Raw genomic sequence first — 23,430 nt, 5'->3', positions numbered from 1 at the left:
AAAAAAAAAAAGAAATCAACGATTGGACGACAAAACAAAAGAATTTTGTGGGAGATTAATGCGCGAGAGAATATCGAGGAATTGTTACGCGACCGGTCTGAGAGGGACGGCGATTAAAAATGAACACCAGCCCGCGAGGCCGGCCTTTAAGAATGAAAAAGAATGGCGCGGAGCCTCGGTAAAAGCGGTGGACTACTCTATTGTGCGAAACTATGTCACAGGGACTCGGCGTTCGTAAGGTAAGAGCGAAGTGAAGAGTGCTCCTCGCCGACCATTTTTCATCTCCAAATGATTTCTGCGTCGTATCGTGCACGAAACACTTTCTGGCGACCGCGAAAGGGATGCGCGGGATCAAAGTCGGCTCGGGTGCGCGCCAAATGTTTCGGCCGGTCAGGGACGCCCTAGAATTACCCCCACTCCGGATACTCGACCAACGATTTCGTCTGCTTCGACCTTCCACACACCGTGTGGATCCAAGCACGCATATCTATACATTTGCGTCTTTAAAACTTGATCTTAGACGTTAAAAAAATTGCGCATTATTAATTTAGAATTTTTATTGCAAGTAATAGATGAAATTCAATCTCAGTTTTGCTTGACGCGAGCCTACGAGGTCATCTATGCGAGTTAAAATAGTTTCTTATAAGTCTTTTACCTTCCATCGGTAAAAAGAGATCGCTTTGTATCAGTTTCTATATCTACAGAATTTCTAATATTTATTCGGTACAAGAGTGCTTTTACTTATTTATTTATAAAATGCTAACTCTACCTGAAAATTGACGCCACTACGCCTAAGATATATTTCATACGACGAGGATCAAATTTTGTCCCCATTCGTTTGATAATTTCTTCGTTCGTCTAAATCAACGACAACGAACGATATATTAATTTACGGCTCTCACGCACGAGTAATCGTCACAGCGAATTACGCGTTCGCGGAATTCGTACGCCCCGATAAATCTGCGCGACGAATCCACGTGATAAGGGAACAACAAATCCCTGTTGAAACCTTCCTGGCCCGATTATTTATGTTAATTACGGCCGAAGGAAACAAGGTGAAACACAGGGCACGAGACACTCGAGGATGCAATTGGCTGCACTGCAGCCCTCTTCTGCTGCAAAACAGAATTAATTCGAGTCTTTCGCGAAGGGAGGGCACGGAGGGAGAGGGGAAGAGTACTCGAGCTTCTAACGAAGTAGAATTAATGACGGAACTACCAGCTTTTCGCAACTTCGATATATCCCTTTACGAGCATGGAAAACTATACGACCAGTCGATATGCGCGTTCACGACGCGTTAGACCCTTCAATCGTAGCGATGGGTCGTTCAATAGCTCATGCAAGGGCCAATTATGCGTCTTAAGCACGGCGTAATGAAAAAAAATTTGAAGGAGAAATTATATGCGTATGTATAGTGCTTATATATACATGTAGCGCGTAGGATGGCAGCTCGGCGCTTTCAAGCTACAAAATCGGACGTGCCTGTGACTTGAAAGCAGGGTTGGTGTAGACTTTTTATCTTTAACCGAGGTCCAGCGCCATTTGTAGTTCTACTTAACGAAATTAACTTCGCACAATTACAGCTGGCCCATTTTAAAGTGAATCGATAATCTTGACATTGTCACTTGAAAGCGGGGTACGCAGCGATTTTAACCTTCAATCAACAATGGTGTTCAAACCCGCGTTGGGTCGTGTTTAGGCTCATTTTCAACGGCGAAATCTCGTGCATTTAATGTTGATACAGAGACAAAATAATTTCTTAAAAATTAAACTCGACCATCATCGCGAATAGGAAAGCTCGAAAAAGAAGTGAAACGTTGCAATTTGCAGGAACACACAATTGGCTTTTTCAGGGTTAGGTGAACCCGGGGAAAAATTGTGTAATAGCAATATCTCCTGGGGAAAATTACTCCCGCGAGCACTTAGTAAGTACAATTTATTTCAGCGACGCGGAAATAAAAAAAAAATGAGAGAAATGTCGGATCAGCCAAGCGAATAAGTTGCTCTCTGCTTGTAATGTGAATACTAACTCAAGTTCCACGCCCGTGATAGAAATTACTTTCAAGATTAAATGTCTCGAGAACCTTCCATGGTTCTGGAAAAAATGCATTTTTCTGATAAAGCCAGCATTAGTGGGGCAATTACTAACTAACAGACGTTTTTCGAAAATAATTAATAAAAACAAAAATTAAACGCAGATCAAAACTTGCGTACCGACGAAATTCTCGTAAAAGTCGAGAGATAAACGAATTCTATACCGAATATTTGGGGAAAAATGTAGAATTTGCAAAACGGAAATGAATGCACTTTTTCTCTTCGTGAAATTCTACATAAAACATTTGAACATCCGACGATTCAACTGGAATTATTCGTGCAATGATTTCGTAGGCAATATTTTGTAACTGCAGCGATAAACGTGGAAAATCGACAGGATCGAATGCATAAATATTTCCGAAGATATTCGAAATGTAAATGTTACGGTTGCTGTATAGTAAAATTCTTTTCATCGTTGGTAAGCTACGCGGCCTGCTAATTTAGACGAGCTGGTGAAAAATTCACGGGAGGACTCACCCTCAGGAAATCCAGGAAAACGTTATCGGTAAACCACTACAGGCGTGTTCGAGTCGAGTGCCACCCCCGTTCAACCTTGCGCCCTCTTTTTGTTAATTATCGCGACGCCACTTCTCTGGAAAAAAGAGAACCATATCAAGAGATCTGACGTTAAAACATTTCGATAAAACAAGAAAAAGTGGCTCCACCAAAAATAAAAGCGAAAGCTGTGCTCGATATTCTGCGGCAACTCTAAAAAATGTTATTTCTATATCCAGCGCTTCCATTGTTGGACTCTAAAACGGTTACTTGTAAAATAATTCTTGAGAAGTTTTCGAATTTCTATCTGGATATTCTCTGGACTAGAAACGAAAACGAACACGCGAAAATAGCCAAAGAATAGATGGTCGGATAGATTACGGTCGCGATCTTGGAGAGAAGATATCGCTAAATAGCGAGTAGCCGAACCGGAAGTAATTTTTCTACTATACTCCAGGCTTTCTGCGAATTCCAACTTTGCAGACCGGATTTAACTCGGTCCAGTAGCTTCCTATATCGTATCTTTCACGAATCACCGTCCCCTTTAGAGACGCAAAGCCCAGTGAAATTGCAATACACCAAAGGTTTTTAATTGCGATTATATCAAAGTGCATTAAAAGTACTTCGTTATATCTTCACGAGACTATCATCGATAGATTGCTGAGATTTTCCTGAAGAAAATGAGCCCAAACACGATCCCATTCGGAGCATTTTTAAGTATACGTACTTTGATGATTTTTAGAAATGATTCAATGACTTGAATTAAAAGTAATCCGATAGGGGCCGTGTTTGGGCTCATTTTCATCGGGAGAACATCGCGAATCGATTAATAATCCTTTCGCGAAGATACTATAGAAAATACGCAATACATTCGTATGCATCGATGAAATAAATCATTCATTGGCTCGCCTACTCCGTTACCACGTGTCGCAGTACCCGTGATCCAAACATAAAACCTCCATTCCTGGAGTAAAATCGCTACCTCGATAAAACGATCCAAGCTGCCGCGACGCGCGTCGTTATATCGAGGTATAGCTTCCTAAACAGTCACCGTATCGTTTCCACCCAAAGGAAGAACGGATTGACGTCGTAATTACGAGCACGGTCGAATACATTTCGTTTCCCGTTCAACGGAAGGAAATAAAACGGCTGCCGGTAAATTAAACCGGCTGCCTGCCAGCGATCCGCGAAATGTCAAAGAAACACACTCGTCCCTGTGCGTTCCCCTACATTCCCCCCCCCCTCCCACTCTCTTCCGTCTATCCAACGCCCCCCTCCCCACTCGCGAGAGCCATCGTGAATCTGGATTCTGAAGCAACTGGGTCAATCCGTGTCCCAGAAGCGCGGGAGTGCCTGCGGCCAATTGGTGACTCTCGGATGCCGGAAACTGTCGTCGAGAACCGGAAACCGTGATGGTATGTAAGATTGCCCCCTCCTTATCATCATCATCATCATCACCCCCCCCCCCCCCCGCCCACCGCTGCCGGCGGAACACGGCACGCCTGCGGGACCGCTGACCCGTCGTGGATCGATGATCGCGTCCTCCCTGCGAGATATCGATCTAGAACCCCCGCGCGAATATGGCGGAATCCAATTGTTTTGAAATTGATAAATTCCGCGCGGTGAGCGTTATCCCAGACTCCCGGCTGCTTTACATATTTCCCGGTTCGACCGTCAATTTATACGTTTACGTGCTTGCACACCGTGCACGGGATGTCCTGGAAGCAGACGCGAGATTGTAAAACTAAAACTAAAACTGAAAAAAAAAAGAAAAGAAAGAAAGAAAGAAAGAAACGTAGGAATTTATAAAGTTAGTAATTTATATGTACAGTAAAAGTTTGTTCCGACGAACAAAATCATGTTCGGTGAAGCGGATACCTGTTGAACCTCTATTATCCGAACTATCCAATAATCGCAATCTGGTTGTCCTCCAATAAACGGAGTTTTACTGTATCAGTGTGTCGAAAAGGACCTCCTAATCAATTTTTTCTGACGCTTTGCGATCCAAAAGGAACATTCATGAAGTATCCGAAGATCGTGTAGGCGCTAAACCACCATTTCGCGGTGACGCGACCGACACGATCTACTCTGAAAATATCTGCGCAAAATGGACGACGTGAAACTGGGTCGAAATCGAGTCGAGCGAATATTCGGCTCGACACGGGCGACGGAAATAAAATAAGAAACGCTTTTTCTAACCAGATCCCGATCGAAGCGTAGTATTCTATTCATGCGAGCCGTGGATTCCACTTGTTGGCTGAACCCCTGATGCCAGCTCGACCGAGAATGAGGAAAACTTGAGAAGTTAATTAATATTGCATCGCATTTCCCTCGGCGTCGGCTCTTCCACTGATAATTCTTTGCGGCACGACTCGATAACCGTGCCAGTAATTACGAATGCGACGGAATATAGGATCGGGATCGCCAGTGGAGCGAATTTTATCCGCGAATTGATACGACCGGAAGCGAGACGACTGGGGAAAAAAAGCAACGCGAGGCTTTCGAAAAATCTGATAAAAATTCCATCGATCGCGTACTTCGCCTTATTATTCTCCCGAAATATAACGACATCGAAGAAAATATCGATAAGGTTCACTTTCGTAATCGCTGGCACAGCTACGGGTTCACGACCCGGTGGCTGTCGCCATTGTTAAAACTCTCTGGAGCCTGAGCAGCAGCGATTGGCGCTGAAACTTGCTTCTTAACGTCGCGAAAGCGGCTCGTAATGCTTTAATGGACCCCTGACAGCGTTCTTAATTACCAGAGAGATGAAAAAGTCAATAATAATAGTCTTTCGCGAGAACAGCTTCCACGTACCGCGCCAGAACGTCGGATTACATCCGCTGCGAGCAATTTCGCTACTTTCCAAATGGAACTAGACGTCTTCGTTGATGATATGATTAATCGAGACCGGAAATTATGAATACGTAACACGTTACTTTTGGCGAAATGGCCGCCGTGGAATCGGATGGAATATTTTTGGCGATACAGAGAGGAACGATCGATTGCGTAATAATTCGATTACACCGTTACGAATAAAACTAATTCAATTTGTCGCTTTAGAAAATTCAACGACGTAACTGTGCCGAGATTAATTCGAATCTCCGTTATGGCTCGATGGAGAGAAATTTTAAGAACTCTTGGGAGACCGTGCGTTATATTTATACGGAATGTCTCACTCGTCCTTGGCTAGTCATCCGTCACGTCGTGGTAGGGAGGTCTCCGTTTGATTAGCAATGTGTTAATTTCAACGCGTCGTTGATTTCCTCGACTGCGAATAAAATACGACGAATACAAGCTGTTCGTACTAAAACGTACGTTTTTCTATACTTACGCATAAAATGTGTATTCGTGTATAGAATGAAGACTCAGCAGGCTACTTAGGACCGTCACAAAAACGTATCCTAAATTTTTACCGACACCGGTCACGAAGGAACGGAGTATTAACGAAAATGCTGCAATTTAGTTGCTTGATCGACCAAGCAATTTCGTCGATGACGTTCCCAGGCGATTTATTGCTCGATATCGTTCGTGAATTTATTCCTGGCTGAATTTTATTTCGAGGTACTAAAAATTATTGACTGTTCTTTGTACTATTTAGTAGCTTTTGATGTCTACATCATAAAAATGGAAGTTTTAATGTTAGGAATACGACGGTTAAAAAGTTATCGTATGTAAAGTTACTTTTGGTATATATGATTGGTCAATCCGGCGCCATATTGGCTTTCATCCATGCTCCGTTGATCGATTAGGTAGAGAATGATATTGAAATGGTGAAACACGTCACGAAAATACTGTCTGAAGAGGTTTGGAGTCTTATTGACAGAAATACGCCGAAATACACCGAGTTTGCATACGAATAACTTTGAAACCGTTAGATTCCTAGCATTACAACTTAGATTTATGAATTCTAGGCATAAAAAATTACTAAATGGTAAAAAAAAGTCAATAAATTCGACTGCCCAAAGAAAAGTTCAACCTTATTCCTGGTAGGATTAATTTAATGTTACAGAATCCACTCTTACTGCAGTCGTTTTCGCATTGCAGCCGTACACCTCTCTTCGTTATTAATTCGGCATTTTTATTCGCATAATTAACCTCGCAGCTAGTGTATTTTCGAGTCGTGCACGAGTTCAACGTGAAACGAGTTCACATGCCGCGCTCTAGGATGCATAAAGTGGCAATAATGTTTAAATTGAAAGGTATTATGCAATCGTGAGAACAAGATAAAGGCGCGTTTGCAAACGTCTGTTTACAAGTACGATTTGTGGCAATACAGTCGCTAAACATGGCACACTTGTTCCATTGAAACCTGTTATCCGGCCGTGGTATAATTAATCAACGCCTTGAATTCTTGTCAACTGCTGCAGTTTTTTTCTTTTCTTTTTTTTTTCTTTTTTTTAACGAAGAAAAATACTTCGAGGAGACTATATTTACGTACCGAATGACGAAAAGATAGTGTGCAAAAAATGGTTGTGGTATAATTGAGGCACGGTCGTAGAAGTGCACGAAGAATAATTCTTCGGTTTGTTATCGAGCCGAGTCAACACCGACTGTTGCGGGGGATGAAATGGAGCCTGTACCGCGTGGCACAACGAAAATACAGGTTTCCTGTGTTTCGTGTACACGGGCCTCCATTTAACATTGTTAGCGCAGCTTGTACGTACGAATCCTCGACTAGAAAGACTCTTTGACAATTTCCAGCAAAGGCTAACAAAGGAAATTCGGCAGTACACGCCGAAAGATCTGAATTTTTTGTAGAAATAAAACTCACGTGGACCTAATCCTTGGAGTTCTGGTTATTTATATTTTTGCTAATAACATCGAAACCATAAGAGATATTGAAAAAATGTTAACATCGTGGCTAGAGATCTAAAAAAAAAATTATTTTTAATAATATTTTCCCGAAAATAATTTTTTCATCAACCGATGCATAAAAATTGTGTACGCAGTTTTGTGGTCGTTTTTATGCTGTACAACTTTCGTTTAAAGAATTTTCTTCCAGCTGTTACCAAATTTGAGTAACCGTGCGATAGGTATTCTGCACCTTTCTCTTCGGAAAGAATTATCGAGTAAAATTTGAGAAATTCATAATTCTTGATTGGATGAACGGATTTCAATGACAGAAACGGGAAACTGCGTGCCTGTAGACGAAGAATTAGAAAAAAAATTAAACTACCGAAAGAGTCTATTTTTTGGTTCATTTTGATCGAAAAATACGTAAAAATCTGCCGAATTTTTAAAAATTCGCAGCTCTCTTAATAACGAAAATTTTGAAATGAAACTTTTTTTCGTCGTAGATCTCATGGGACCCTACGAAAAACATACAGAAAGTTTTTCTGTAAAGTGAGAACCCAATTTTTTAAAAATCAAATGAGATTTTTTTAAGAATTCGCAAGGGGGTTGCCCGTCGATTTTGGTCAAAATTGAAGATTGTCTATAAAAATTATTTTTCATTTCCTCGATCAAAATGAAGCATATTTCGTTATATAACATATAGCCGTAACTTTTATTATTTACGAGAAAAAAATTCCCAAAGAAGTGAAGAAAAATGGTTTGGGGGAAAAAAGTGATCCTTTGGAAAAATATTTTAAACAAAAATTGTACGTCTCGATGAGATATAAAATTGTTGTCAAATGTATTTTTTCGAGGATTTTACGAACTTGCAATTTGTAAGACAAATCAAGTTTGAATTTTAGAAATTTTATACCTTAAACAGCACCGATGTACAAGTACTACTTGAGTGTGTTAACGAGGTCTTTCGCACAATCTAATTCCTTTCACTGGCGACTAATGACCTGTATATAATCGTCATAAATCTACACAATCTCGGCTGTAAATGGAATCCATTCTAGTCGGACCACGCGTTGTACATTTACACACTGTTCTTTTTATAAAGGGAAAAAATCCGACAGACTCGAAAATGCGATTACTCCTCGTTGAAAATATTTAAAACGATGAATCCCTTCAAATGGAACGCTGGAGGTTTTTATGCCGCGATGACAAATGCGAAACCAGCGAATAAGGCACCTTGGCTGGTTCAGCAATGATTAAACGCTGAGAGAATCAGTTTACTCCTGACTCGTCGCGTCATAATACGGAGAATAACGTGTTCTTGAAAGACACGGCAATCCTCGTGCGACGTTACAATTAAGCTTCGCTGCCTTTGTGTTTCGAGCATTTATTTATTTTAACACACACTATGATTTTCTTTCCTTTTCTTTTGCATGACGTTTTGAGCCTCTCGACCCAGCTGTCTTCTATTTTAATTCTATTCTGTTCTATTTTAAAAAATAATTGTATTAAACTAGGGTGGGCTATAAATCAAAGGTCGTAGCCAGATGAGAAGGGACAATTTGTCTCAATTATATTCGACTACCAGATACATTCACTGGGACATATACAGGTTTTCCCAGAATTAGTGTAAGACACGGTTAAAGAATTTTCTTCCATAATGAGGGGTAGCTGAGACGATTCTGAGCGGAAAATTCCTTTGCAAAAATGTTGGATTTTGCTTCGTTTTTGAGTTATTAACGAAAAATCCACCGACCAATCACAGCGTCCGATTAGCGCGCGCTCAGCCGCCAGAGGCTGGCACAATGGCTGACCCGAGCGTCCTACTACTCGGGCGCTGTGATTGGTCGATGGTTTTTCGTTAATAACTCAAAAACGAAGCAACACTCGACATTTTTGCAGAGAAACTTTTCGTTCAGAATCGTCTCAGCTATACCCCATTCCTGGTTCTTACACTAATTCTGGGACACGCTGTATATTTAACCATCAATTTATCTATAAAGACACTATGAATGGGAATAATGAACAGTAACTTTCTGTCTTCAGTCTTGGGTAATGATAGAATCAATCTCAGTTTTTGATCATTCGTAGGATAGTTTCTAGGAGGTAGAGGTTTAGAGGAGCTGAACCATCGTACAGAAATTTGGATAGTCTGCTGCGAACAGCTGACGCGGAAAGGGTACACACCAAGTAGGATAGTTTTACCCTATATTGGCCGGAGATTACTCGACCCTCTTAAGGGAACATTAGTTCGCGATTAACGTCTTCCGCGGAGCCCAGAAGGTGGGAGCATAAAACTGTTTGTACACACTTAACCCAGTTAAACGTGCACACAGGAAATCGATGTATCCTGCGAAGATAACCGAACAATCGTTTCCCTTATTCCACCTACTATATCCTCCTTCCGATCACGATATAATTTATTTTATCGGCATGTATAAAATTCGACGGAAACTATATCGTGTACAACTATATCTCGCAGGTTCGCTCGGGTGATGTTCAAAAACTGGGGAAAAAATGAAATTCCCTAAATGGAACGGTGCACAGAATCAGCGCGGCTGTTAATTAAAATAGTTTACAGAATCCGAGTTCTCCACAGTCCGGTCGGGCAAAGTTTTCAGGTGCGCGTTGCGTTAATTACGCCAGTTTACCGTGGATACCGTCGAGTCGATTCGTTCCCTCGGAAACACCCTGTCAGATATGGTTCTCAACTCCGTTTCGCGACTCGAATGAATTTCGTTCGCAGACCGACGCGACCGGGAACCGACGCAGCCGGAGATTTCTAACTCGAGGGCGGCGAACCAATACGTCTCGGCGCTGTAGCTCAATTTTCTCGATGATTTAAACGTGAATACATAGTTTTTTTCTGCTCATATGTGATTCAGTGAACTCTAAATAGCCGACAATTGAATTTACAATTTAGGCGAACTTTTTTGTGGACCTATTAGGGGGACCAGAAAGTAATGTCGTTTCTTTTACATTAAATTCAAACAAATTTATAATGTTTTTATTTTTAATTAATTATATAATTGTCCTCGTTATCAACAACCATCTGCCATTTAGCGTGCAAATTTTTAATACCTGATCGATAAAAATTGATTGGTACACGGTGAGCTGATAAATAATAAGCAAGCATTTGCAATCGCAGAAACGACATTACCTTCTGGTCCCTCTAATATATTCCCAGGTGATTTTAATTCATCTATACAACGACCAGCACCTCGACAATTGAGAATCACTGCTCTAAAACACAGTGAGGTAATTCTTTCCGACCATTTAACGCGAATTTTCTCTCTTTCCGAAAAAGAAATCTAGGATTTCTTAACAGCCACGAGAGCAATTAACACCGAACGATTATTTGGAATAATCGCGACCCAGATTAGGTATTCCATTAGACAAAACCTTTCCACGTCGAGCGCTCGTTTGAAATTACTCGGACAATGGTCGCCGAGGACGATGTAGTTTCGCTAAGGCTCGTCGAAGATTCGATTTTTCAAGCAATTCGGCGCGCTTTTAGAAAGACAAATTATTCGTCGGTTCGACGTTCGTTGAGAGTTCGAATAAGAAGTCATTCAAGCATTAATTAATCGGACCTGATTGCACAGGAAGTGAATCGCCTCTGCGGGGCTGGCCTCGCGGATCTGGGGCACACGTATTACGCGTTGTCGACGCTGAGGATCATTTCCAACTGCTTATTAACGAGCTAGCCTCTTTAGACGATTTGAATAAATTTAGGTAATTCGCTGGAGATGAATTTCGACCCAGATTTTGGTCCCGATGTAAATTTCAGAATGTTGCAAATGGAACCAACGAATTTATTCAACGTTAGGTTACTAAAATTAAATAGAAGCTTAGAACTTAAAGCTTAGACGAGAAGCTTATTTGCATCAAAAGTCTGTGTGTTCATTTCTGATTGTGTATCTAGCGTGTTACTATTTTTTACTATCTGTATCGTTAAGAATGATACAACTGAATAGGAGTAGATGTATTGATTTATCTATGGAGTAGTTGAAAAATACTGTAGGGAGAGTGGAACTTGCACAGCGCGCGGAGAGCAACCCTAATTAGCAGGAAGCGTCATTGTCACGGATCGAGGGAGCGTTCACGACATATTTTTCGACTCCGTATTATTTCACTTCGAGTCGCGACGAGACAACGGATCGAGGGATATAATTAACGCCTAATTAACAGTGCGATGTAATTGTCCGGCCGGCTCGCGCCTTAAGCGGGCCAATCTTATTTAGAAGTTCGAATCTCTACGCGCGACGTTCATGTTTATTTTCCAGTGACACGGAAAGCTCGATCGCGTAGTGGTACAAATTTATCGCATTAAGAGCCAATTCTTTATATTTGTCATTGTATCTTGTCGACAGTATCATCAATGGATCGCTGAGATTTTTCTGAAGAAAATGAGCCCAAACACGATCCCATTCGGAGAATTTTTAATTATACGTACTTTGATGATTTTCGGAAATGACTCGATGACTTGAAATTCAAATGGTCCGAATGTGGCCGTGTTTAGACTCATTTTTCTTAGAAAAATCTACCAGTTCTATCGATAACACTCTCGCCTTCAATTTCAAGTCATCGAATGATTTCTAAAAATCATTGAAGTATGTACAATTAAAACTTGTCCGAATGGGGCCGTGTTTGGACTCATTTTCATAGGGAGAATCTCACGAATCCATTAGTATACCTCACATGAAGATACAATGACAAATAAGAATGTTTTATGAAAAGTGCTTTATATATTCTTTTATGATCCAGTGACGCTTTCGCTAGAATTGGTATTTAATTACACGTGTATCGAAACGAACATAGCATTCTCGTATTCTTTCGCGAAGATGACGCTTAATCGAACCTCTAATAATTTCTAATTTAGCCAATAAAGACTGCCTCGCCACTGGCGGATATAACATCTCCCGGGTGAACGCTGTAAATGCCTGCCATGTTTGATTTATTATTAGAATCTTGATTGATTTATTAGTCGAATTTTTTTTCTGGTAAGCAGAACTTTGTTCGGGTAGTATCGAGCAGACGTCGTTGCTTTTAAATAATACCTCCTAAGAGGATTTCCTCTTCGCATTTTCTTTTGATAAATTATAAAAAAAAAAAAAAACGTAATGAGCAATCTTCGCTACTCGCGTTACACCGTCCTCCTCTCTCTCTTCGATATTTTACTCCCGTTAAAAAATGTAAAAGGCGACCTATTCCTCTCTTGTATTTCATTTCGTAACAAACGAGGTATAACGTAACAAGCATCTCGCACGAAGACCAATATTTTGTTACATAAAACGCCACTTCCACTGACCCGTGCTATTATAATAAGAGTTTTCTTTGCACGTTGCAGAAAGGAGAAAGGGGAGAGAGGGAAGAGGTAAGGATAGATTGCAGAAAGGTTGTAAAAAGAAGATGTATTATACAGAGGTCGGAACCCCTCGATAATAAACTCGCCAATAAACCACATACTTAATAAAAAAAAAAAAAAGTTAAAAATTTACACGAATATTATCTCGAATTTCTAAAAAACGGCCTGGAAAACGTCCTGGGAACGAAATTTACTCGAGTTACTTGCAACCAAAGCCGTATTTATGTAATCCAATTGATAAACAAGACAGTATTAGATTAATTAAACCTAGTCAGTTAGATGATTGCTTTACGGTGATAGCTTTCGCGATACAAAATCGATAGTACCTACTGCTAACCGCATTAAGCTTTGCATTATCAAAATTACCATCCCTGTGCTTCGCTTAATATTATCATAGCACAGCATCTACCTATCATGGGTATTATACAGAGTGTCTGATATTCACCTAATGAGACTGATGCGTCGGAGGATTAGGAAATCCTTTAATTGAAATGATAACGCACTATCTGTTCCCGGCGAGTACAATTTTAAAAAGAAATATACCGAGTGTTACGATATTAAATAGAAATGATACTTAAAAAATATAACAAATAACGAGTGGCTCGCGGAATGTTCGAAGCCATCGCTATTTTCATTGAACGCTGCTGAACTCCCACGCGTTCAAGTCATCAGCCAAGCAAGTAAGTGGGGAGTCCCCTCTTCGATAACTGGCGGGAGATCATTGCAATTGATATTTTTTACTGATTTTTACATAGAGAAAGAAAATTCAACGTATTTCAGTGACAAAATCTAGCTTCGGAAATACACTTCCCCATTTATCAATTAAATAATTTTGACATGTTTCCATCACGATCCCATTGATCAGTGTCCCTCCGATCAACAGAACTCGCTAATCAATCACCGTATCGAAAAGCCAGCAAGTCCATAGACGAAATGGAATTTCGAAAATGGACACCAGATAATAATCCACAAAAACAGAAGCATGTAAGCTACACTCCGACATTTACTGGTCACTCTTTTATTAACCTACGGATGCACCCGGAAAGCAGGAAATGTCTGAACGAATTTAAACTTTGATAGCGGAGACCATCTTGAAAAATTCAAGTTACTAGGAAGTACATAGTCGCGAATCCAGACGCCGAATATTTTCGGTCGAGAAAAGTGGCGACCCTTGCGCGACGATGAAATAAATTTATATAGTATTTTTATTATTTTTTTTTTTTTTTTAATCGTTGAATAAAATTTTTCCCGTCTCCGTCGATAACGTACCGACCGAATGGAGACCCTCCTCACTCGCTGGACAGCGCAGCAGACAAAAATGATGGCGAAGTGAGGGACTCGATGCAAAATCGAGGGGTTATCATATCGCGTCGACAAGTCAGAACGAAAAACATGAAAAAAGATGAACGGGCTGCGCGAAGGGAACGATATCGTCGTTTCTTGGAAGCACCAGCGATGCGTTACACGGTCAGCGAAGAAAATTGTGGGGCTTACATGGCCGGTGTCATTGCGTGACGCGAAATGAGTCACGGGGTTCGTGAACCTCGTAGCGAGCAAAGGGGCTCCCTTGGACCCCTCGCCGTAAGTCATTCCGCTTCGTTGTCGAACGTTTACCTTCGTATTTCTTTTATTTCCATCCGTATCGAGACCACTGCGCCGAGAAAAACATACGTCGACCGATCTCAATGTAAATAACTGCGCGTCCTCTGGATCTCAATGGCGACGTCTAGGTTAGGTTCAAAGGCACTCGTGTTGCAGTCATTTGTTTTCCTTCGGTTAATGCGAGAAAACGACTGCAGACTAATGGTAGAACTTTCATTAGAAAATTGATCTAATCTAGATCTACGTTATAAAATTCATACATTTTTATGAAGTCGCATATCTACTGCGCACTTTCACCGAAACGTGTCAGTTTACATTTACTCGGTTGCACGGTTAAATTTTCGTTGCGAAATATTTCGTTTTGAAATTCTAGTTCTAACCGTTGCTAATTCGAGATTTTTAAGTACTCTGTTGGTGCAATGTTTCTTTTGTTTCGCGTACTTTTATGTTTTTTATTCTTTCTGTTTTCAAACATGGCGCCTCCAGTTGTCTCGATAAATTGAAAGACCATGTGGTGTACTGCCATCTTGGATCGATCTTCAATCTTTTTTCTTGTAACCGTTTATTTCCAAAGTTTTCGTTATCACATTAAATCTTTTATAATCGTCATTTGTGTGCCTTCATCTTCATGTACCTTAACATACTCCTCAAAAAGTTATTTAATTAAATTCGAAGACACGATTTATTTACGAAAGCATCGAACTGTAAGAGATTCACTCTTGTACGTGCACCTTATTAGCGCAATCTTTCTCGCACGATCGCGTCTGACTTATTGTTAGGATGATTCATGGGCTTTCGACGCGTTTCTGCACAGGAAATACGCCGATAAGACGTTCCTTGGTTATAAAGTCCGTCGAAAAATGTAGAAAAACACTCGCAAGCATCTTTCGATTCGCCAAGTCGGTAGACCTTCCGCTCCACGTCGCAATTAAAAATTAAACGCTGTTAGGGAGAAATTCGCGCGCGCTGGCTCGTCGCTAACGAGGTCAGATTTACGTAACCGTATCCTCGATTTTCACGATTCGCGTTTCGCTCGATAACGACACTATCGAAAGCGTTTGGAACCTTTCGAACCATGAAAACGCCGGTGAAAATAATTCCACGTTCCCGACATCCTGCTCAAAATAAAAATCTGGAAATCTGGCTGAGACAACTTTCGATTATTTTGATTTGATTTTTTGTTGCGGTGGAAAGATTCTAACGGATCCCCGATGCAGCGATAGAACCAATGGAATGACGTATCCATTAGTACTGACACGTATCAGTTCCCAAGCATCGTGTTACGCTATCGAACAGGCATCGAAGTAATTGATCGTTCGGTAACATGGATTTGCTGACGTTTCTCCTGACATCGGTACAATACAAACAACAGATATCATTGAGCCGTCAACAAGGGAACGGTGAAGATAGTTTTTGGTTTCTCATGCGCATCCCATGATTGGTTTCGAAACGATATTCCTGGGGACCACCCATGATAGTTAGCCGCCTCTCTTAAGCTGGCAGGACCAAATCAACAGAAGTACTTATTTAGTACTTATTTTGTACTAATTTGTACCACCAACAATAATTTTGTACCTCGTGTCGTTTTTGAAAAAATCGTGACGCTTGATATTAAGCTAGCATGACCACGCGTCAAAATGAATAAAAATGAAAAAATTAAAATGGATACATTTAGCGCTGAATTTGTATTAATTTCTACCACCAAAAGAAATTTTGTACCTGTTACCGTTTACAACAAAATCGTGGCGTAGCTAGCTTAATATTAACGTTACGATTTTCTTGAAATCGGTAACAGGTACATAATTTCTTTTGATGGTACAAATTAGTACAAATTCAGTACTAAATGTATCCGCTTTGATTTTTTCATTTATATTAATTTTTAACATTTTCAGCCATTAGCTTAACGTTAAACTATCAGCCCCACGATTTTCTTGAAAACGGTACCAGGTACAAAATTTCTTTTGGTGGTACAAATTAGTACAAATTCAGTACTAAATGTATCCGCTTTGATTTTTTCATTTATATTAATTTTAAACATTTTCAACCACTAGCTTAACGTTAAACTATCAGCCCCACGATTTTCTTGAAAACGGTACCAGGTACAAAATTTCTTTTGGTGGTACAAATTAGTACAAATTCAGTACTAAATGTACTCGCTTTGATTTTCTCATTTTTATTAATTTTGACGTGCGATATCCTTTAATTAAAATGATAACGCATCATCTGTTTCCGGCGAGTACAATTTTAAAAAGAAATATACCGAGTGTTACGATATTAAATAGAAATGATACTAAAAAAAATATAACAAATAACGAGTGCCTCGCGCAATAGTACAATAAGTGCAAAATAAGTATTAAATATTCCACTAAGTCCGATATGATTCTGCTGATTTGGTCCTGCCAGCTTAAAAGAGGTCAGTTAGCCCTCCCTTTGCGGTCGCGTAATGCGTACCAGTCGCGTCACTGAAATATCCGTCATTAGCGAATTTAAACCACTGAATTTGTTTTAAAGAATTGGGAAATACAATGTCTGGCGCAACGGAGGGGCGTGGCTGAGGAAGGATAGACGGAGTGATGGGAGGAGCCGGACAGCATCCTGGGGGGTAACTAAATGGTGGGAGAGAGGGGTCTGTGACCTTGAGTGGCCAATGTTTTCTACTCACGAGCAATTACACGAGGGTCCAACCGAGATCCACGCATAACAAGGTATCAGATTCCTCTGCCGCGTCAAATCGATACTTGGCGGTGTATCATCGTCGCGCAGAACGTAACGAAATCGTATTGACTCCTGCAGTCTGAGGTGTCGGGTTCAGAGTAACGGCGAGTATTCTTTTCACGGTGAGTCATTCATGCCAGATTAAATCCAGATTTGCGTTGCCCTTGAGGTAATCGTCTTCGGCAGGGTCTTCGCGGAGGTGTTCGCATTTACAAACGTGACTATTCCATTACTTTTCCTTTGAAAATGTCGATTTCGAATAAAGCATGAAATATCGCGAGAATCAGAAAGAATTTGGATCTCTGTTATTATATTATTTGAGAGACATGGCGGCAAATTAGTTGGAGTATGACCCGTTGATGACCTTGAGCAGTCAATTCAACTTGCGCCTACCAGTTCAAGTGTTTAAAGCGACATTCACAAAGGAAATTGAATACGACGATCGATAAACTGCTGACTCGACATCTGTGGGTTACCAAATGCACGATAAAACGTTCTGGCGTCGCACACGTGCATTTTCCCGTGTCGCTCGAGCAACAGTATAATCATAGCGTCACGATGGCTTACATATTCGCACGATAATTGATGCAGTCGAAACCTCGATTGTTTATTAAAATGTATACCTGATTTTAAAGATAGCGATTGAGTAGTCGGAACAGCGGACTAGTTCAAACGTTCGAAACCAATAGCGCCAACATGGGGTCTACTAGTGGTGCCGCTAGTTCACGTGCTCGTTGTGCGCTGAAACGTCGTTGGCGTCTCAGCGCGATTTAAAGCGACGTTTACAACGGAAATTGAGTACGAGTTTCGATAAACTGCTGACTCGGGAACCGTGGGATGTCAATTGAGGGATACAAAGCTCCGACGACATACACGTGCACTTTTTCCAATTGCAGCGTCGCGATCCAGCACGTAGCCCGGGTTAATCTGAAACTATCGATTACAGAGCATAACGCGTGCATCTATATCAAGACTTTTAGCGGCGAACGACGACGTATCGCCCATTGAAATATACCCCAGAAGTGCCACGAGCGGTTTATATACATATACGCATATCTGGGAGCCTCCATAACCGTTTAAACGAACGCTTGTAATTTAGTGTCCTTCGTTGGGTCCCTGCAATGGACGCCTTGATACTGATACGGAAGAAATGCAATTTCAGCTTTCAGCGTGTGTCTTTCTCTCTTCTTTTTGTCCGCCACGTTCGGATATTAACTTCCACCTTGAAATACTCGATTCCATTTTCATTCGACCGGGTATAAAAACCCCATTGTTTGTTAATATTGAGCTGGATGATATGTTTCTTTCAATGTTCGGAAATGGAACTGAATTCGCTTTGTGAAATTAATTTGTTTATCGAGCTTGACTCTTTGCCAACCTGAATAATTAATATGTTAATACGCTAAATGTAACTAACGATGCAACTGAATCGTGTCAGAGCGATTAATATTGAGGTAAACAATGCAAAAACAATGCGGATGTGACGCGATAGTCTGCCCTTACGTCATTTCTCGCATAGCGAGCGTTACAAATGGTTGCGTTACTTTATGAGTCATTCTCGCTTCGCAAAGTGAACGTAATAGTAATTTCGCACGGAACTGTCTGCATAACAACCACAAATATCAATTTTAGGTTATTAAAACTCATTCTGGTCTTATGACAAGCTCCATATATATATATATTTATCAATATGTATATGAAGCCATTGTTGTTCTTGTTTCATGAAAGTTAACGTATTCGCAGCAATGAAATTTCGATTTCAAGAAAAGACCATTTTACAAATTTGAATTTATCGTACAGATACAACTTATCCTCGTGATATCTACAGCAACACCCTAAGGTCGATATTTATCGCAATCAGCGTACATTGCGATACGCAATGAAATCATCGGAATTTCAAGTACAGGATGCGCAGAGTCTACTTCTCGAATATATAATGATATAATTAAATAAATATAAAATATGAGTATACAATTATACAGGGTGTTCAGGCTATTACTAGCCAGCGTCTTTCTCGTAAATGTTACATATGACACAAAAATGAAAGAGGAGAATTTTATACTGTTTTTTGTGCGCAATGTAACCAGATATATAGATATTACGTTAAGAATATTTTCAAGTAATAAAGTGAAATTACTCGTAACCTATGAGGTTTAGGGCTAATAAAGGTCAATACTTTTTTATTTATAATGCGATACTCTACCATACTTTTGTATAAAAAATATATCACTCCATTTAAAAAACTGAAGGTCATCTTCATTTCTTAGAAAAGAGTATAAATACGAAAGACTTATCTACCTGGTTAAATTGCACATAAAAAACAGTATCACTTTTTCCTCTTTCAGTTTTGTTGCCATATGTATCATTTACGAGAAAAACGTTGGCTAGTAATATAGCCTGAACGCCCTGTATATACAGATGAAATTAGATTTTGCTAATATTGGAGAATATTGAATATAATATTTTCCATGTTGAAAATGTTTAGAGCGAATTAACAAACCGTAAAATGATCGTTATAATTGCATAACGGCTTGTGAAATAATGAAACTTATAGGAAGTAACGTTGGAAACGAGAGTGGCGAAGGTGCCAAGTTATCAGAAGCAACGCAGATAACGAGTTGGGAAGCCGTTGCGTGGCTAACCCAACACGCACTTTCCACAAAAAGGAAATAGTTAAAAAAAAAAAACTAATAATAATGGCAAGAACGATATTAAACGTCAAACAAGAAATCGAACCAAGTGAATTCCTTAATCCAGTGTTTCTCAAACTTAGAAAATAGAGTGCATGCTATGTGTATAGTGAAATGAAAAATATCCTACGGTGTCGTAAACCATAGAGTTGGACAAATATTGGGAACTAGTGAGAGTTGTTTTGTAACAATATCTCGATCTCGAATGCATAAAATTAGAGGCATATTTAATACCTTTATCGAAGGGGTGAAAGTGTAGTTTGAGAAACACTGCCTAAAGTATTGCAAATAGAGAACGCACCAATCAGATTCCACGAAAGCAAGTCACTAAACACGCGCCGGATTTGTACATTCGAGGCGATTAGTGTTTATCATTTATCTTGTCATAACAAACGATACAAGGAATCCAGTATAAAAAAAAAAAAACAGTTTTCTTCTATGTACACGTAAAATACGCTAAGTTAATTTTACATATTAAGCGTGAAAATGAATTTATGTACAAGAAGACTAATACACTTCATACTTTGTAATGCCCATCAGGTTGAGACTGACATAAGTTGCGTATTCAAACTCATTTTAATGGAGGTTCGTTTGAGGGTTCGTACGCTTGGTATTTTAATCTAACAAAATAAGTCAAATATATGAATTTCTACTCGAAGTAGAATAGTAAATATAAAAGCACAAAATTAATGTACATAGAATCGCGAAGTGAAAAACAAATCACTCGCGGTGCCAGAAATTTACAGGTCACGTGACTCGACAACATTGTATTCTTTGCCATAGCGATTCACCGACAATAATCAGCCACGCTTTCAGCTCCGTCGTTGAACCGTGTCGAGAACGTATTCAAGCAGCTTAATCGTTACAAATATGTTTGTCGCGCAATTATTTGACATCGAACAACAAGTCCATTGATCCCGATAGCCATTCTTTCGGAATTGTGATTTTCGGTACTCGTATTTTTATCCGAGACGAAATTTCATCCATCTCGTTCTCCCCCCCCCCCCCCCCCATCGTTGCTTCTAGGCGCGAGAAAAACAAATCTTCGAGACACAAGCGTTGCACGTTGTGCCTGGTTTCTTTCTTCTCGAGTCACTTCCTGCGCAGCAGTGACTCACGTGAATCACCGTTGAGCCAGGAAGACGAAAAGGGGAAAGTGTTTGAGGCTGTGTAACCACAGCTGAGTAAAATTTCAAATGGAAATATTTAGTATTTCAAAATGGCAAGGGTAAGTTTAATACTAAAATACATAAATACATATTCAAGTTCAATTCTCATTAGAAAGTTAAGCGATTAAATAGAGAATAAAATACTAAAATACATAAACCATTTATAGATTGGATTATCATCTGCCTGGAGTGTCGAGTACTTCCATTTTTTCTTATAATTCGAGTACTAATTTTTATTTAAGGGGTTAGTCGCAGTCAGGAAAATGAAAACGGACACTTTCTTGTGTGTTTTTTTTAAAAGTATTAAATAATAATTTTTATTAATGAAATTTAAATGTATGACAAAATATATCTTGAGGAACTATAAACAAATTTTTGTTTTACGAAAGGGTTAATTCATTTCGTCATAACAAGCGATGGTGTGGGTGGCCACTTTGTTTGCGGTGAGCAAGATTTCTTCAAACTGGTATACCTGAAAACAAAAATAAAGGTAGATTTGGAGAATATATTAGACTAACGAGTCCCTGATCGAAGGATTTTGGAAAAAATTAATTCAAAACAGAATGACGCACATTTGAAGTTGAAGTTCAATTTTCATCAGAAAATTAAGTGTTTAAATAGAGAATAAAAAGAAAAGTATATAAGAAAATAAAAAATCCTTCGATCAGGGACCCGTTAGTCTAACATATTTTCTAAATCTACCTTTAGTTTTGTTTTCAGGTGCACCAGTTTGAAGAAATCTTGCTCACCCCAAACCAAGTGGTCACCCACGCCATCGCCTGTTATGACGAAATGAATCAACCTTTTTTTTAAAACAAAAATTTGTTTATAGTTCTTCAAGATATGCTTTGTAACAAATTTACATTTCATTAATCAAAATTATTATTTAATATTTAAAAAGAAACACACAAGAAAGTGTCCATTTTCATTTTCCTGGCTGCGACTAACCCCTTAACGAGAAATGTTTGAATAGTCATTTATCTTTGACTCGTTCTTTAAAATTTGTATCTAGATAAGAATATTCTCCACACCTCCGATAACAGCTTATCCAAATAATTGTTCAGCGAATAAATATCGCGAAGAAATCGTTATATAGGATTTCTATTTACGTTTTATAGCTCGAATAAAATTCTGCCAATTTTTGCATCGGATACATGGAAATAAGAATGGTATCCGACTTCGTTTGCAGTGTACCAGACTTAGAGCTGAAACAACCTATTCGAAACGCGTACTTCAGCCAGGTTAGCCGAGAAGCTTCTGCTTTTCGCGCGAACGAAACGACTGGTTTATCTAAACTACACGATAAGCCGGTCTGACGAGATAGACGAACCTAACCTGGACGAAAACTTGGTTCCTTTTCGGGCATCGAGAGCCTCGAGGCACCATTTGACACGAGAAAACGTTCATCGAGGAACGAGTACGCCAGCGATAGAACAACGCGAAAATATTTAAGGTTATAAAGCCACGGGATAATCGAAGATTATCCGCGATAACCGAGGTTCTACCGTGCATTCAGAATTTTCTAATCAATTTTTTCACGTTGTCAGAAGAGAAATGCAGAAAAAATTGAATGCAAAATTACGTTCGACGGCAATATTTGATATTCGACACACGAAATTCGAAAACAACCGGGAAAGTAAAACGCGCGGGCGGCCACCGTGCATGATTTCCGGCGGCGTTTGCCTGGCGTGCCACGCCACAAAGACCTCACGGGGGGGTTGGACGGTGTTCTTTTTTTAGAAGCCACATATCCCTATAGAGACATCGGCTTTCCCCTTACCTAGGCGCCTTCAAAATATTCGTCGAATCCGTTCAGCGTACTCGACAATCCCCGTGCACTTGGAGTCTAACGGCCCTCTGTCGCACTCTTTCCGTCCCTTTCTTCCTCGCGCACTCCTTCGTTCACTATCTCTGTCCCTCTTTCTCTCCTACGTCTCGCCGTCTTTCTCTGCGGCCCACTATATCCCAATCTACAGAGATTCTCCGGCGATTACTCGCTTCCTACTCCTGTGCTCGGTTCGTCGTCCCGTCGGCGTAGCGGACACATCTGAAACCCAAGGGGAGGATCCGGTGGACTTGGCGCACCGTGTGCGATGCCACGAAACGGAAATAAAGAAACGAACGTGTCACTGGCCCGAGAAATTCCGCACTGGACGAAGAGTCTCGCGCGGCACGGCGCGGCGCGGGTGCACCAAAGCTCTCCTCGGGGGGCACGGTCCTCCTTTCGGTCGCCTCGAACAGCCGATACTCACTGGCCTCAAGGCACCCGTTCACACACCACTCGGGATAACCTCTGTCCTGGACCCACGGTTCTCTCCACCGTGGACGGTTCGCGTTGTACGTTATCCCACGATTTCGCAGCACTCTTCGCCGAAAAACCAGCACGACACCAACCCACGATTCTACCGTTATCTAGGGCGATGCCTCTCTGCTGCGAGCCGCTTTGCCTTCTGTCCGTGACTATGCGCGATCGCGAGCTGCGCAGATGGCGTGCACGCTGGGA

The sequence above is a fragment of the Hylaeus anthracinus genome, unplaced genomic scaffold (assembly GCF_026225885.1).
Source record: "Hylaeus anthracinus isolate JK02 unplaced genomic scaffold, UHH_iyHylAnth1.0_haploid 0, whole genome shotgun sequence".
In the NCBI taxonomy this organism is placed as follows: Eukaryota; Metazoa; Arthropoda; class Insecta; order Hymenoptera; family Colletidae; genus Hylaeus; species Hylaeus anthracinus.
The sequence above is the reverse complement of the archived record's forward strand: the minus strand, read 5'-3'. Positions refer to the sequence as shown.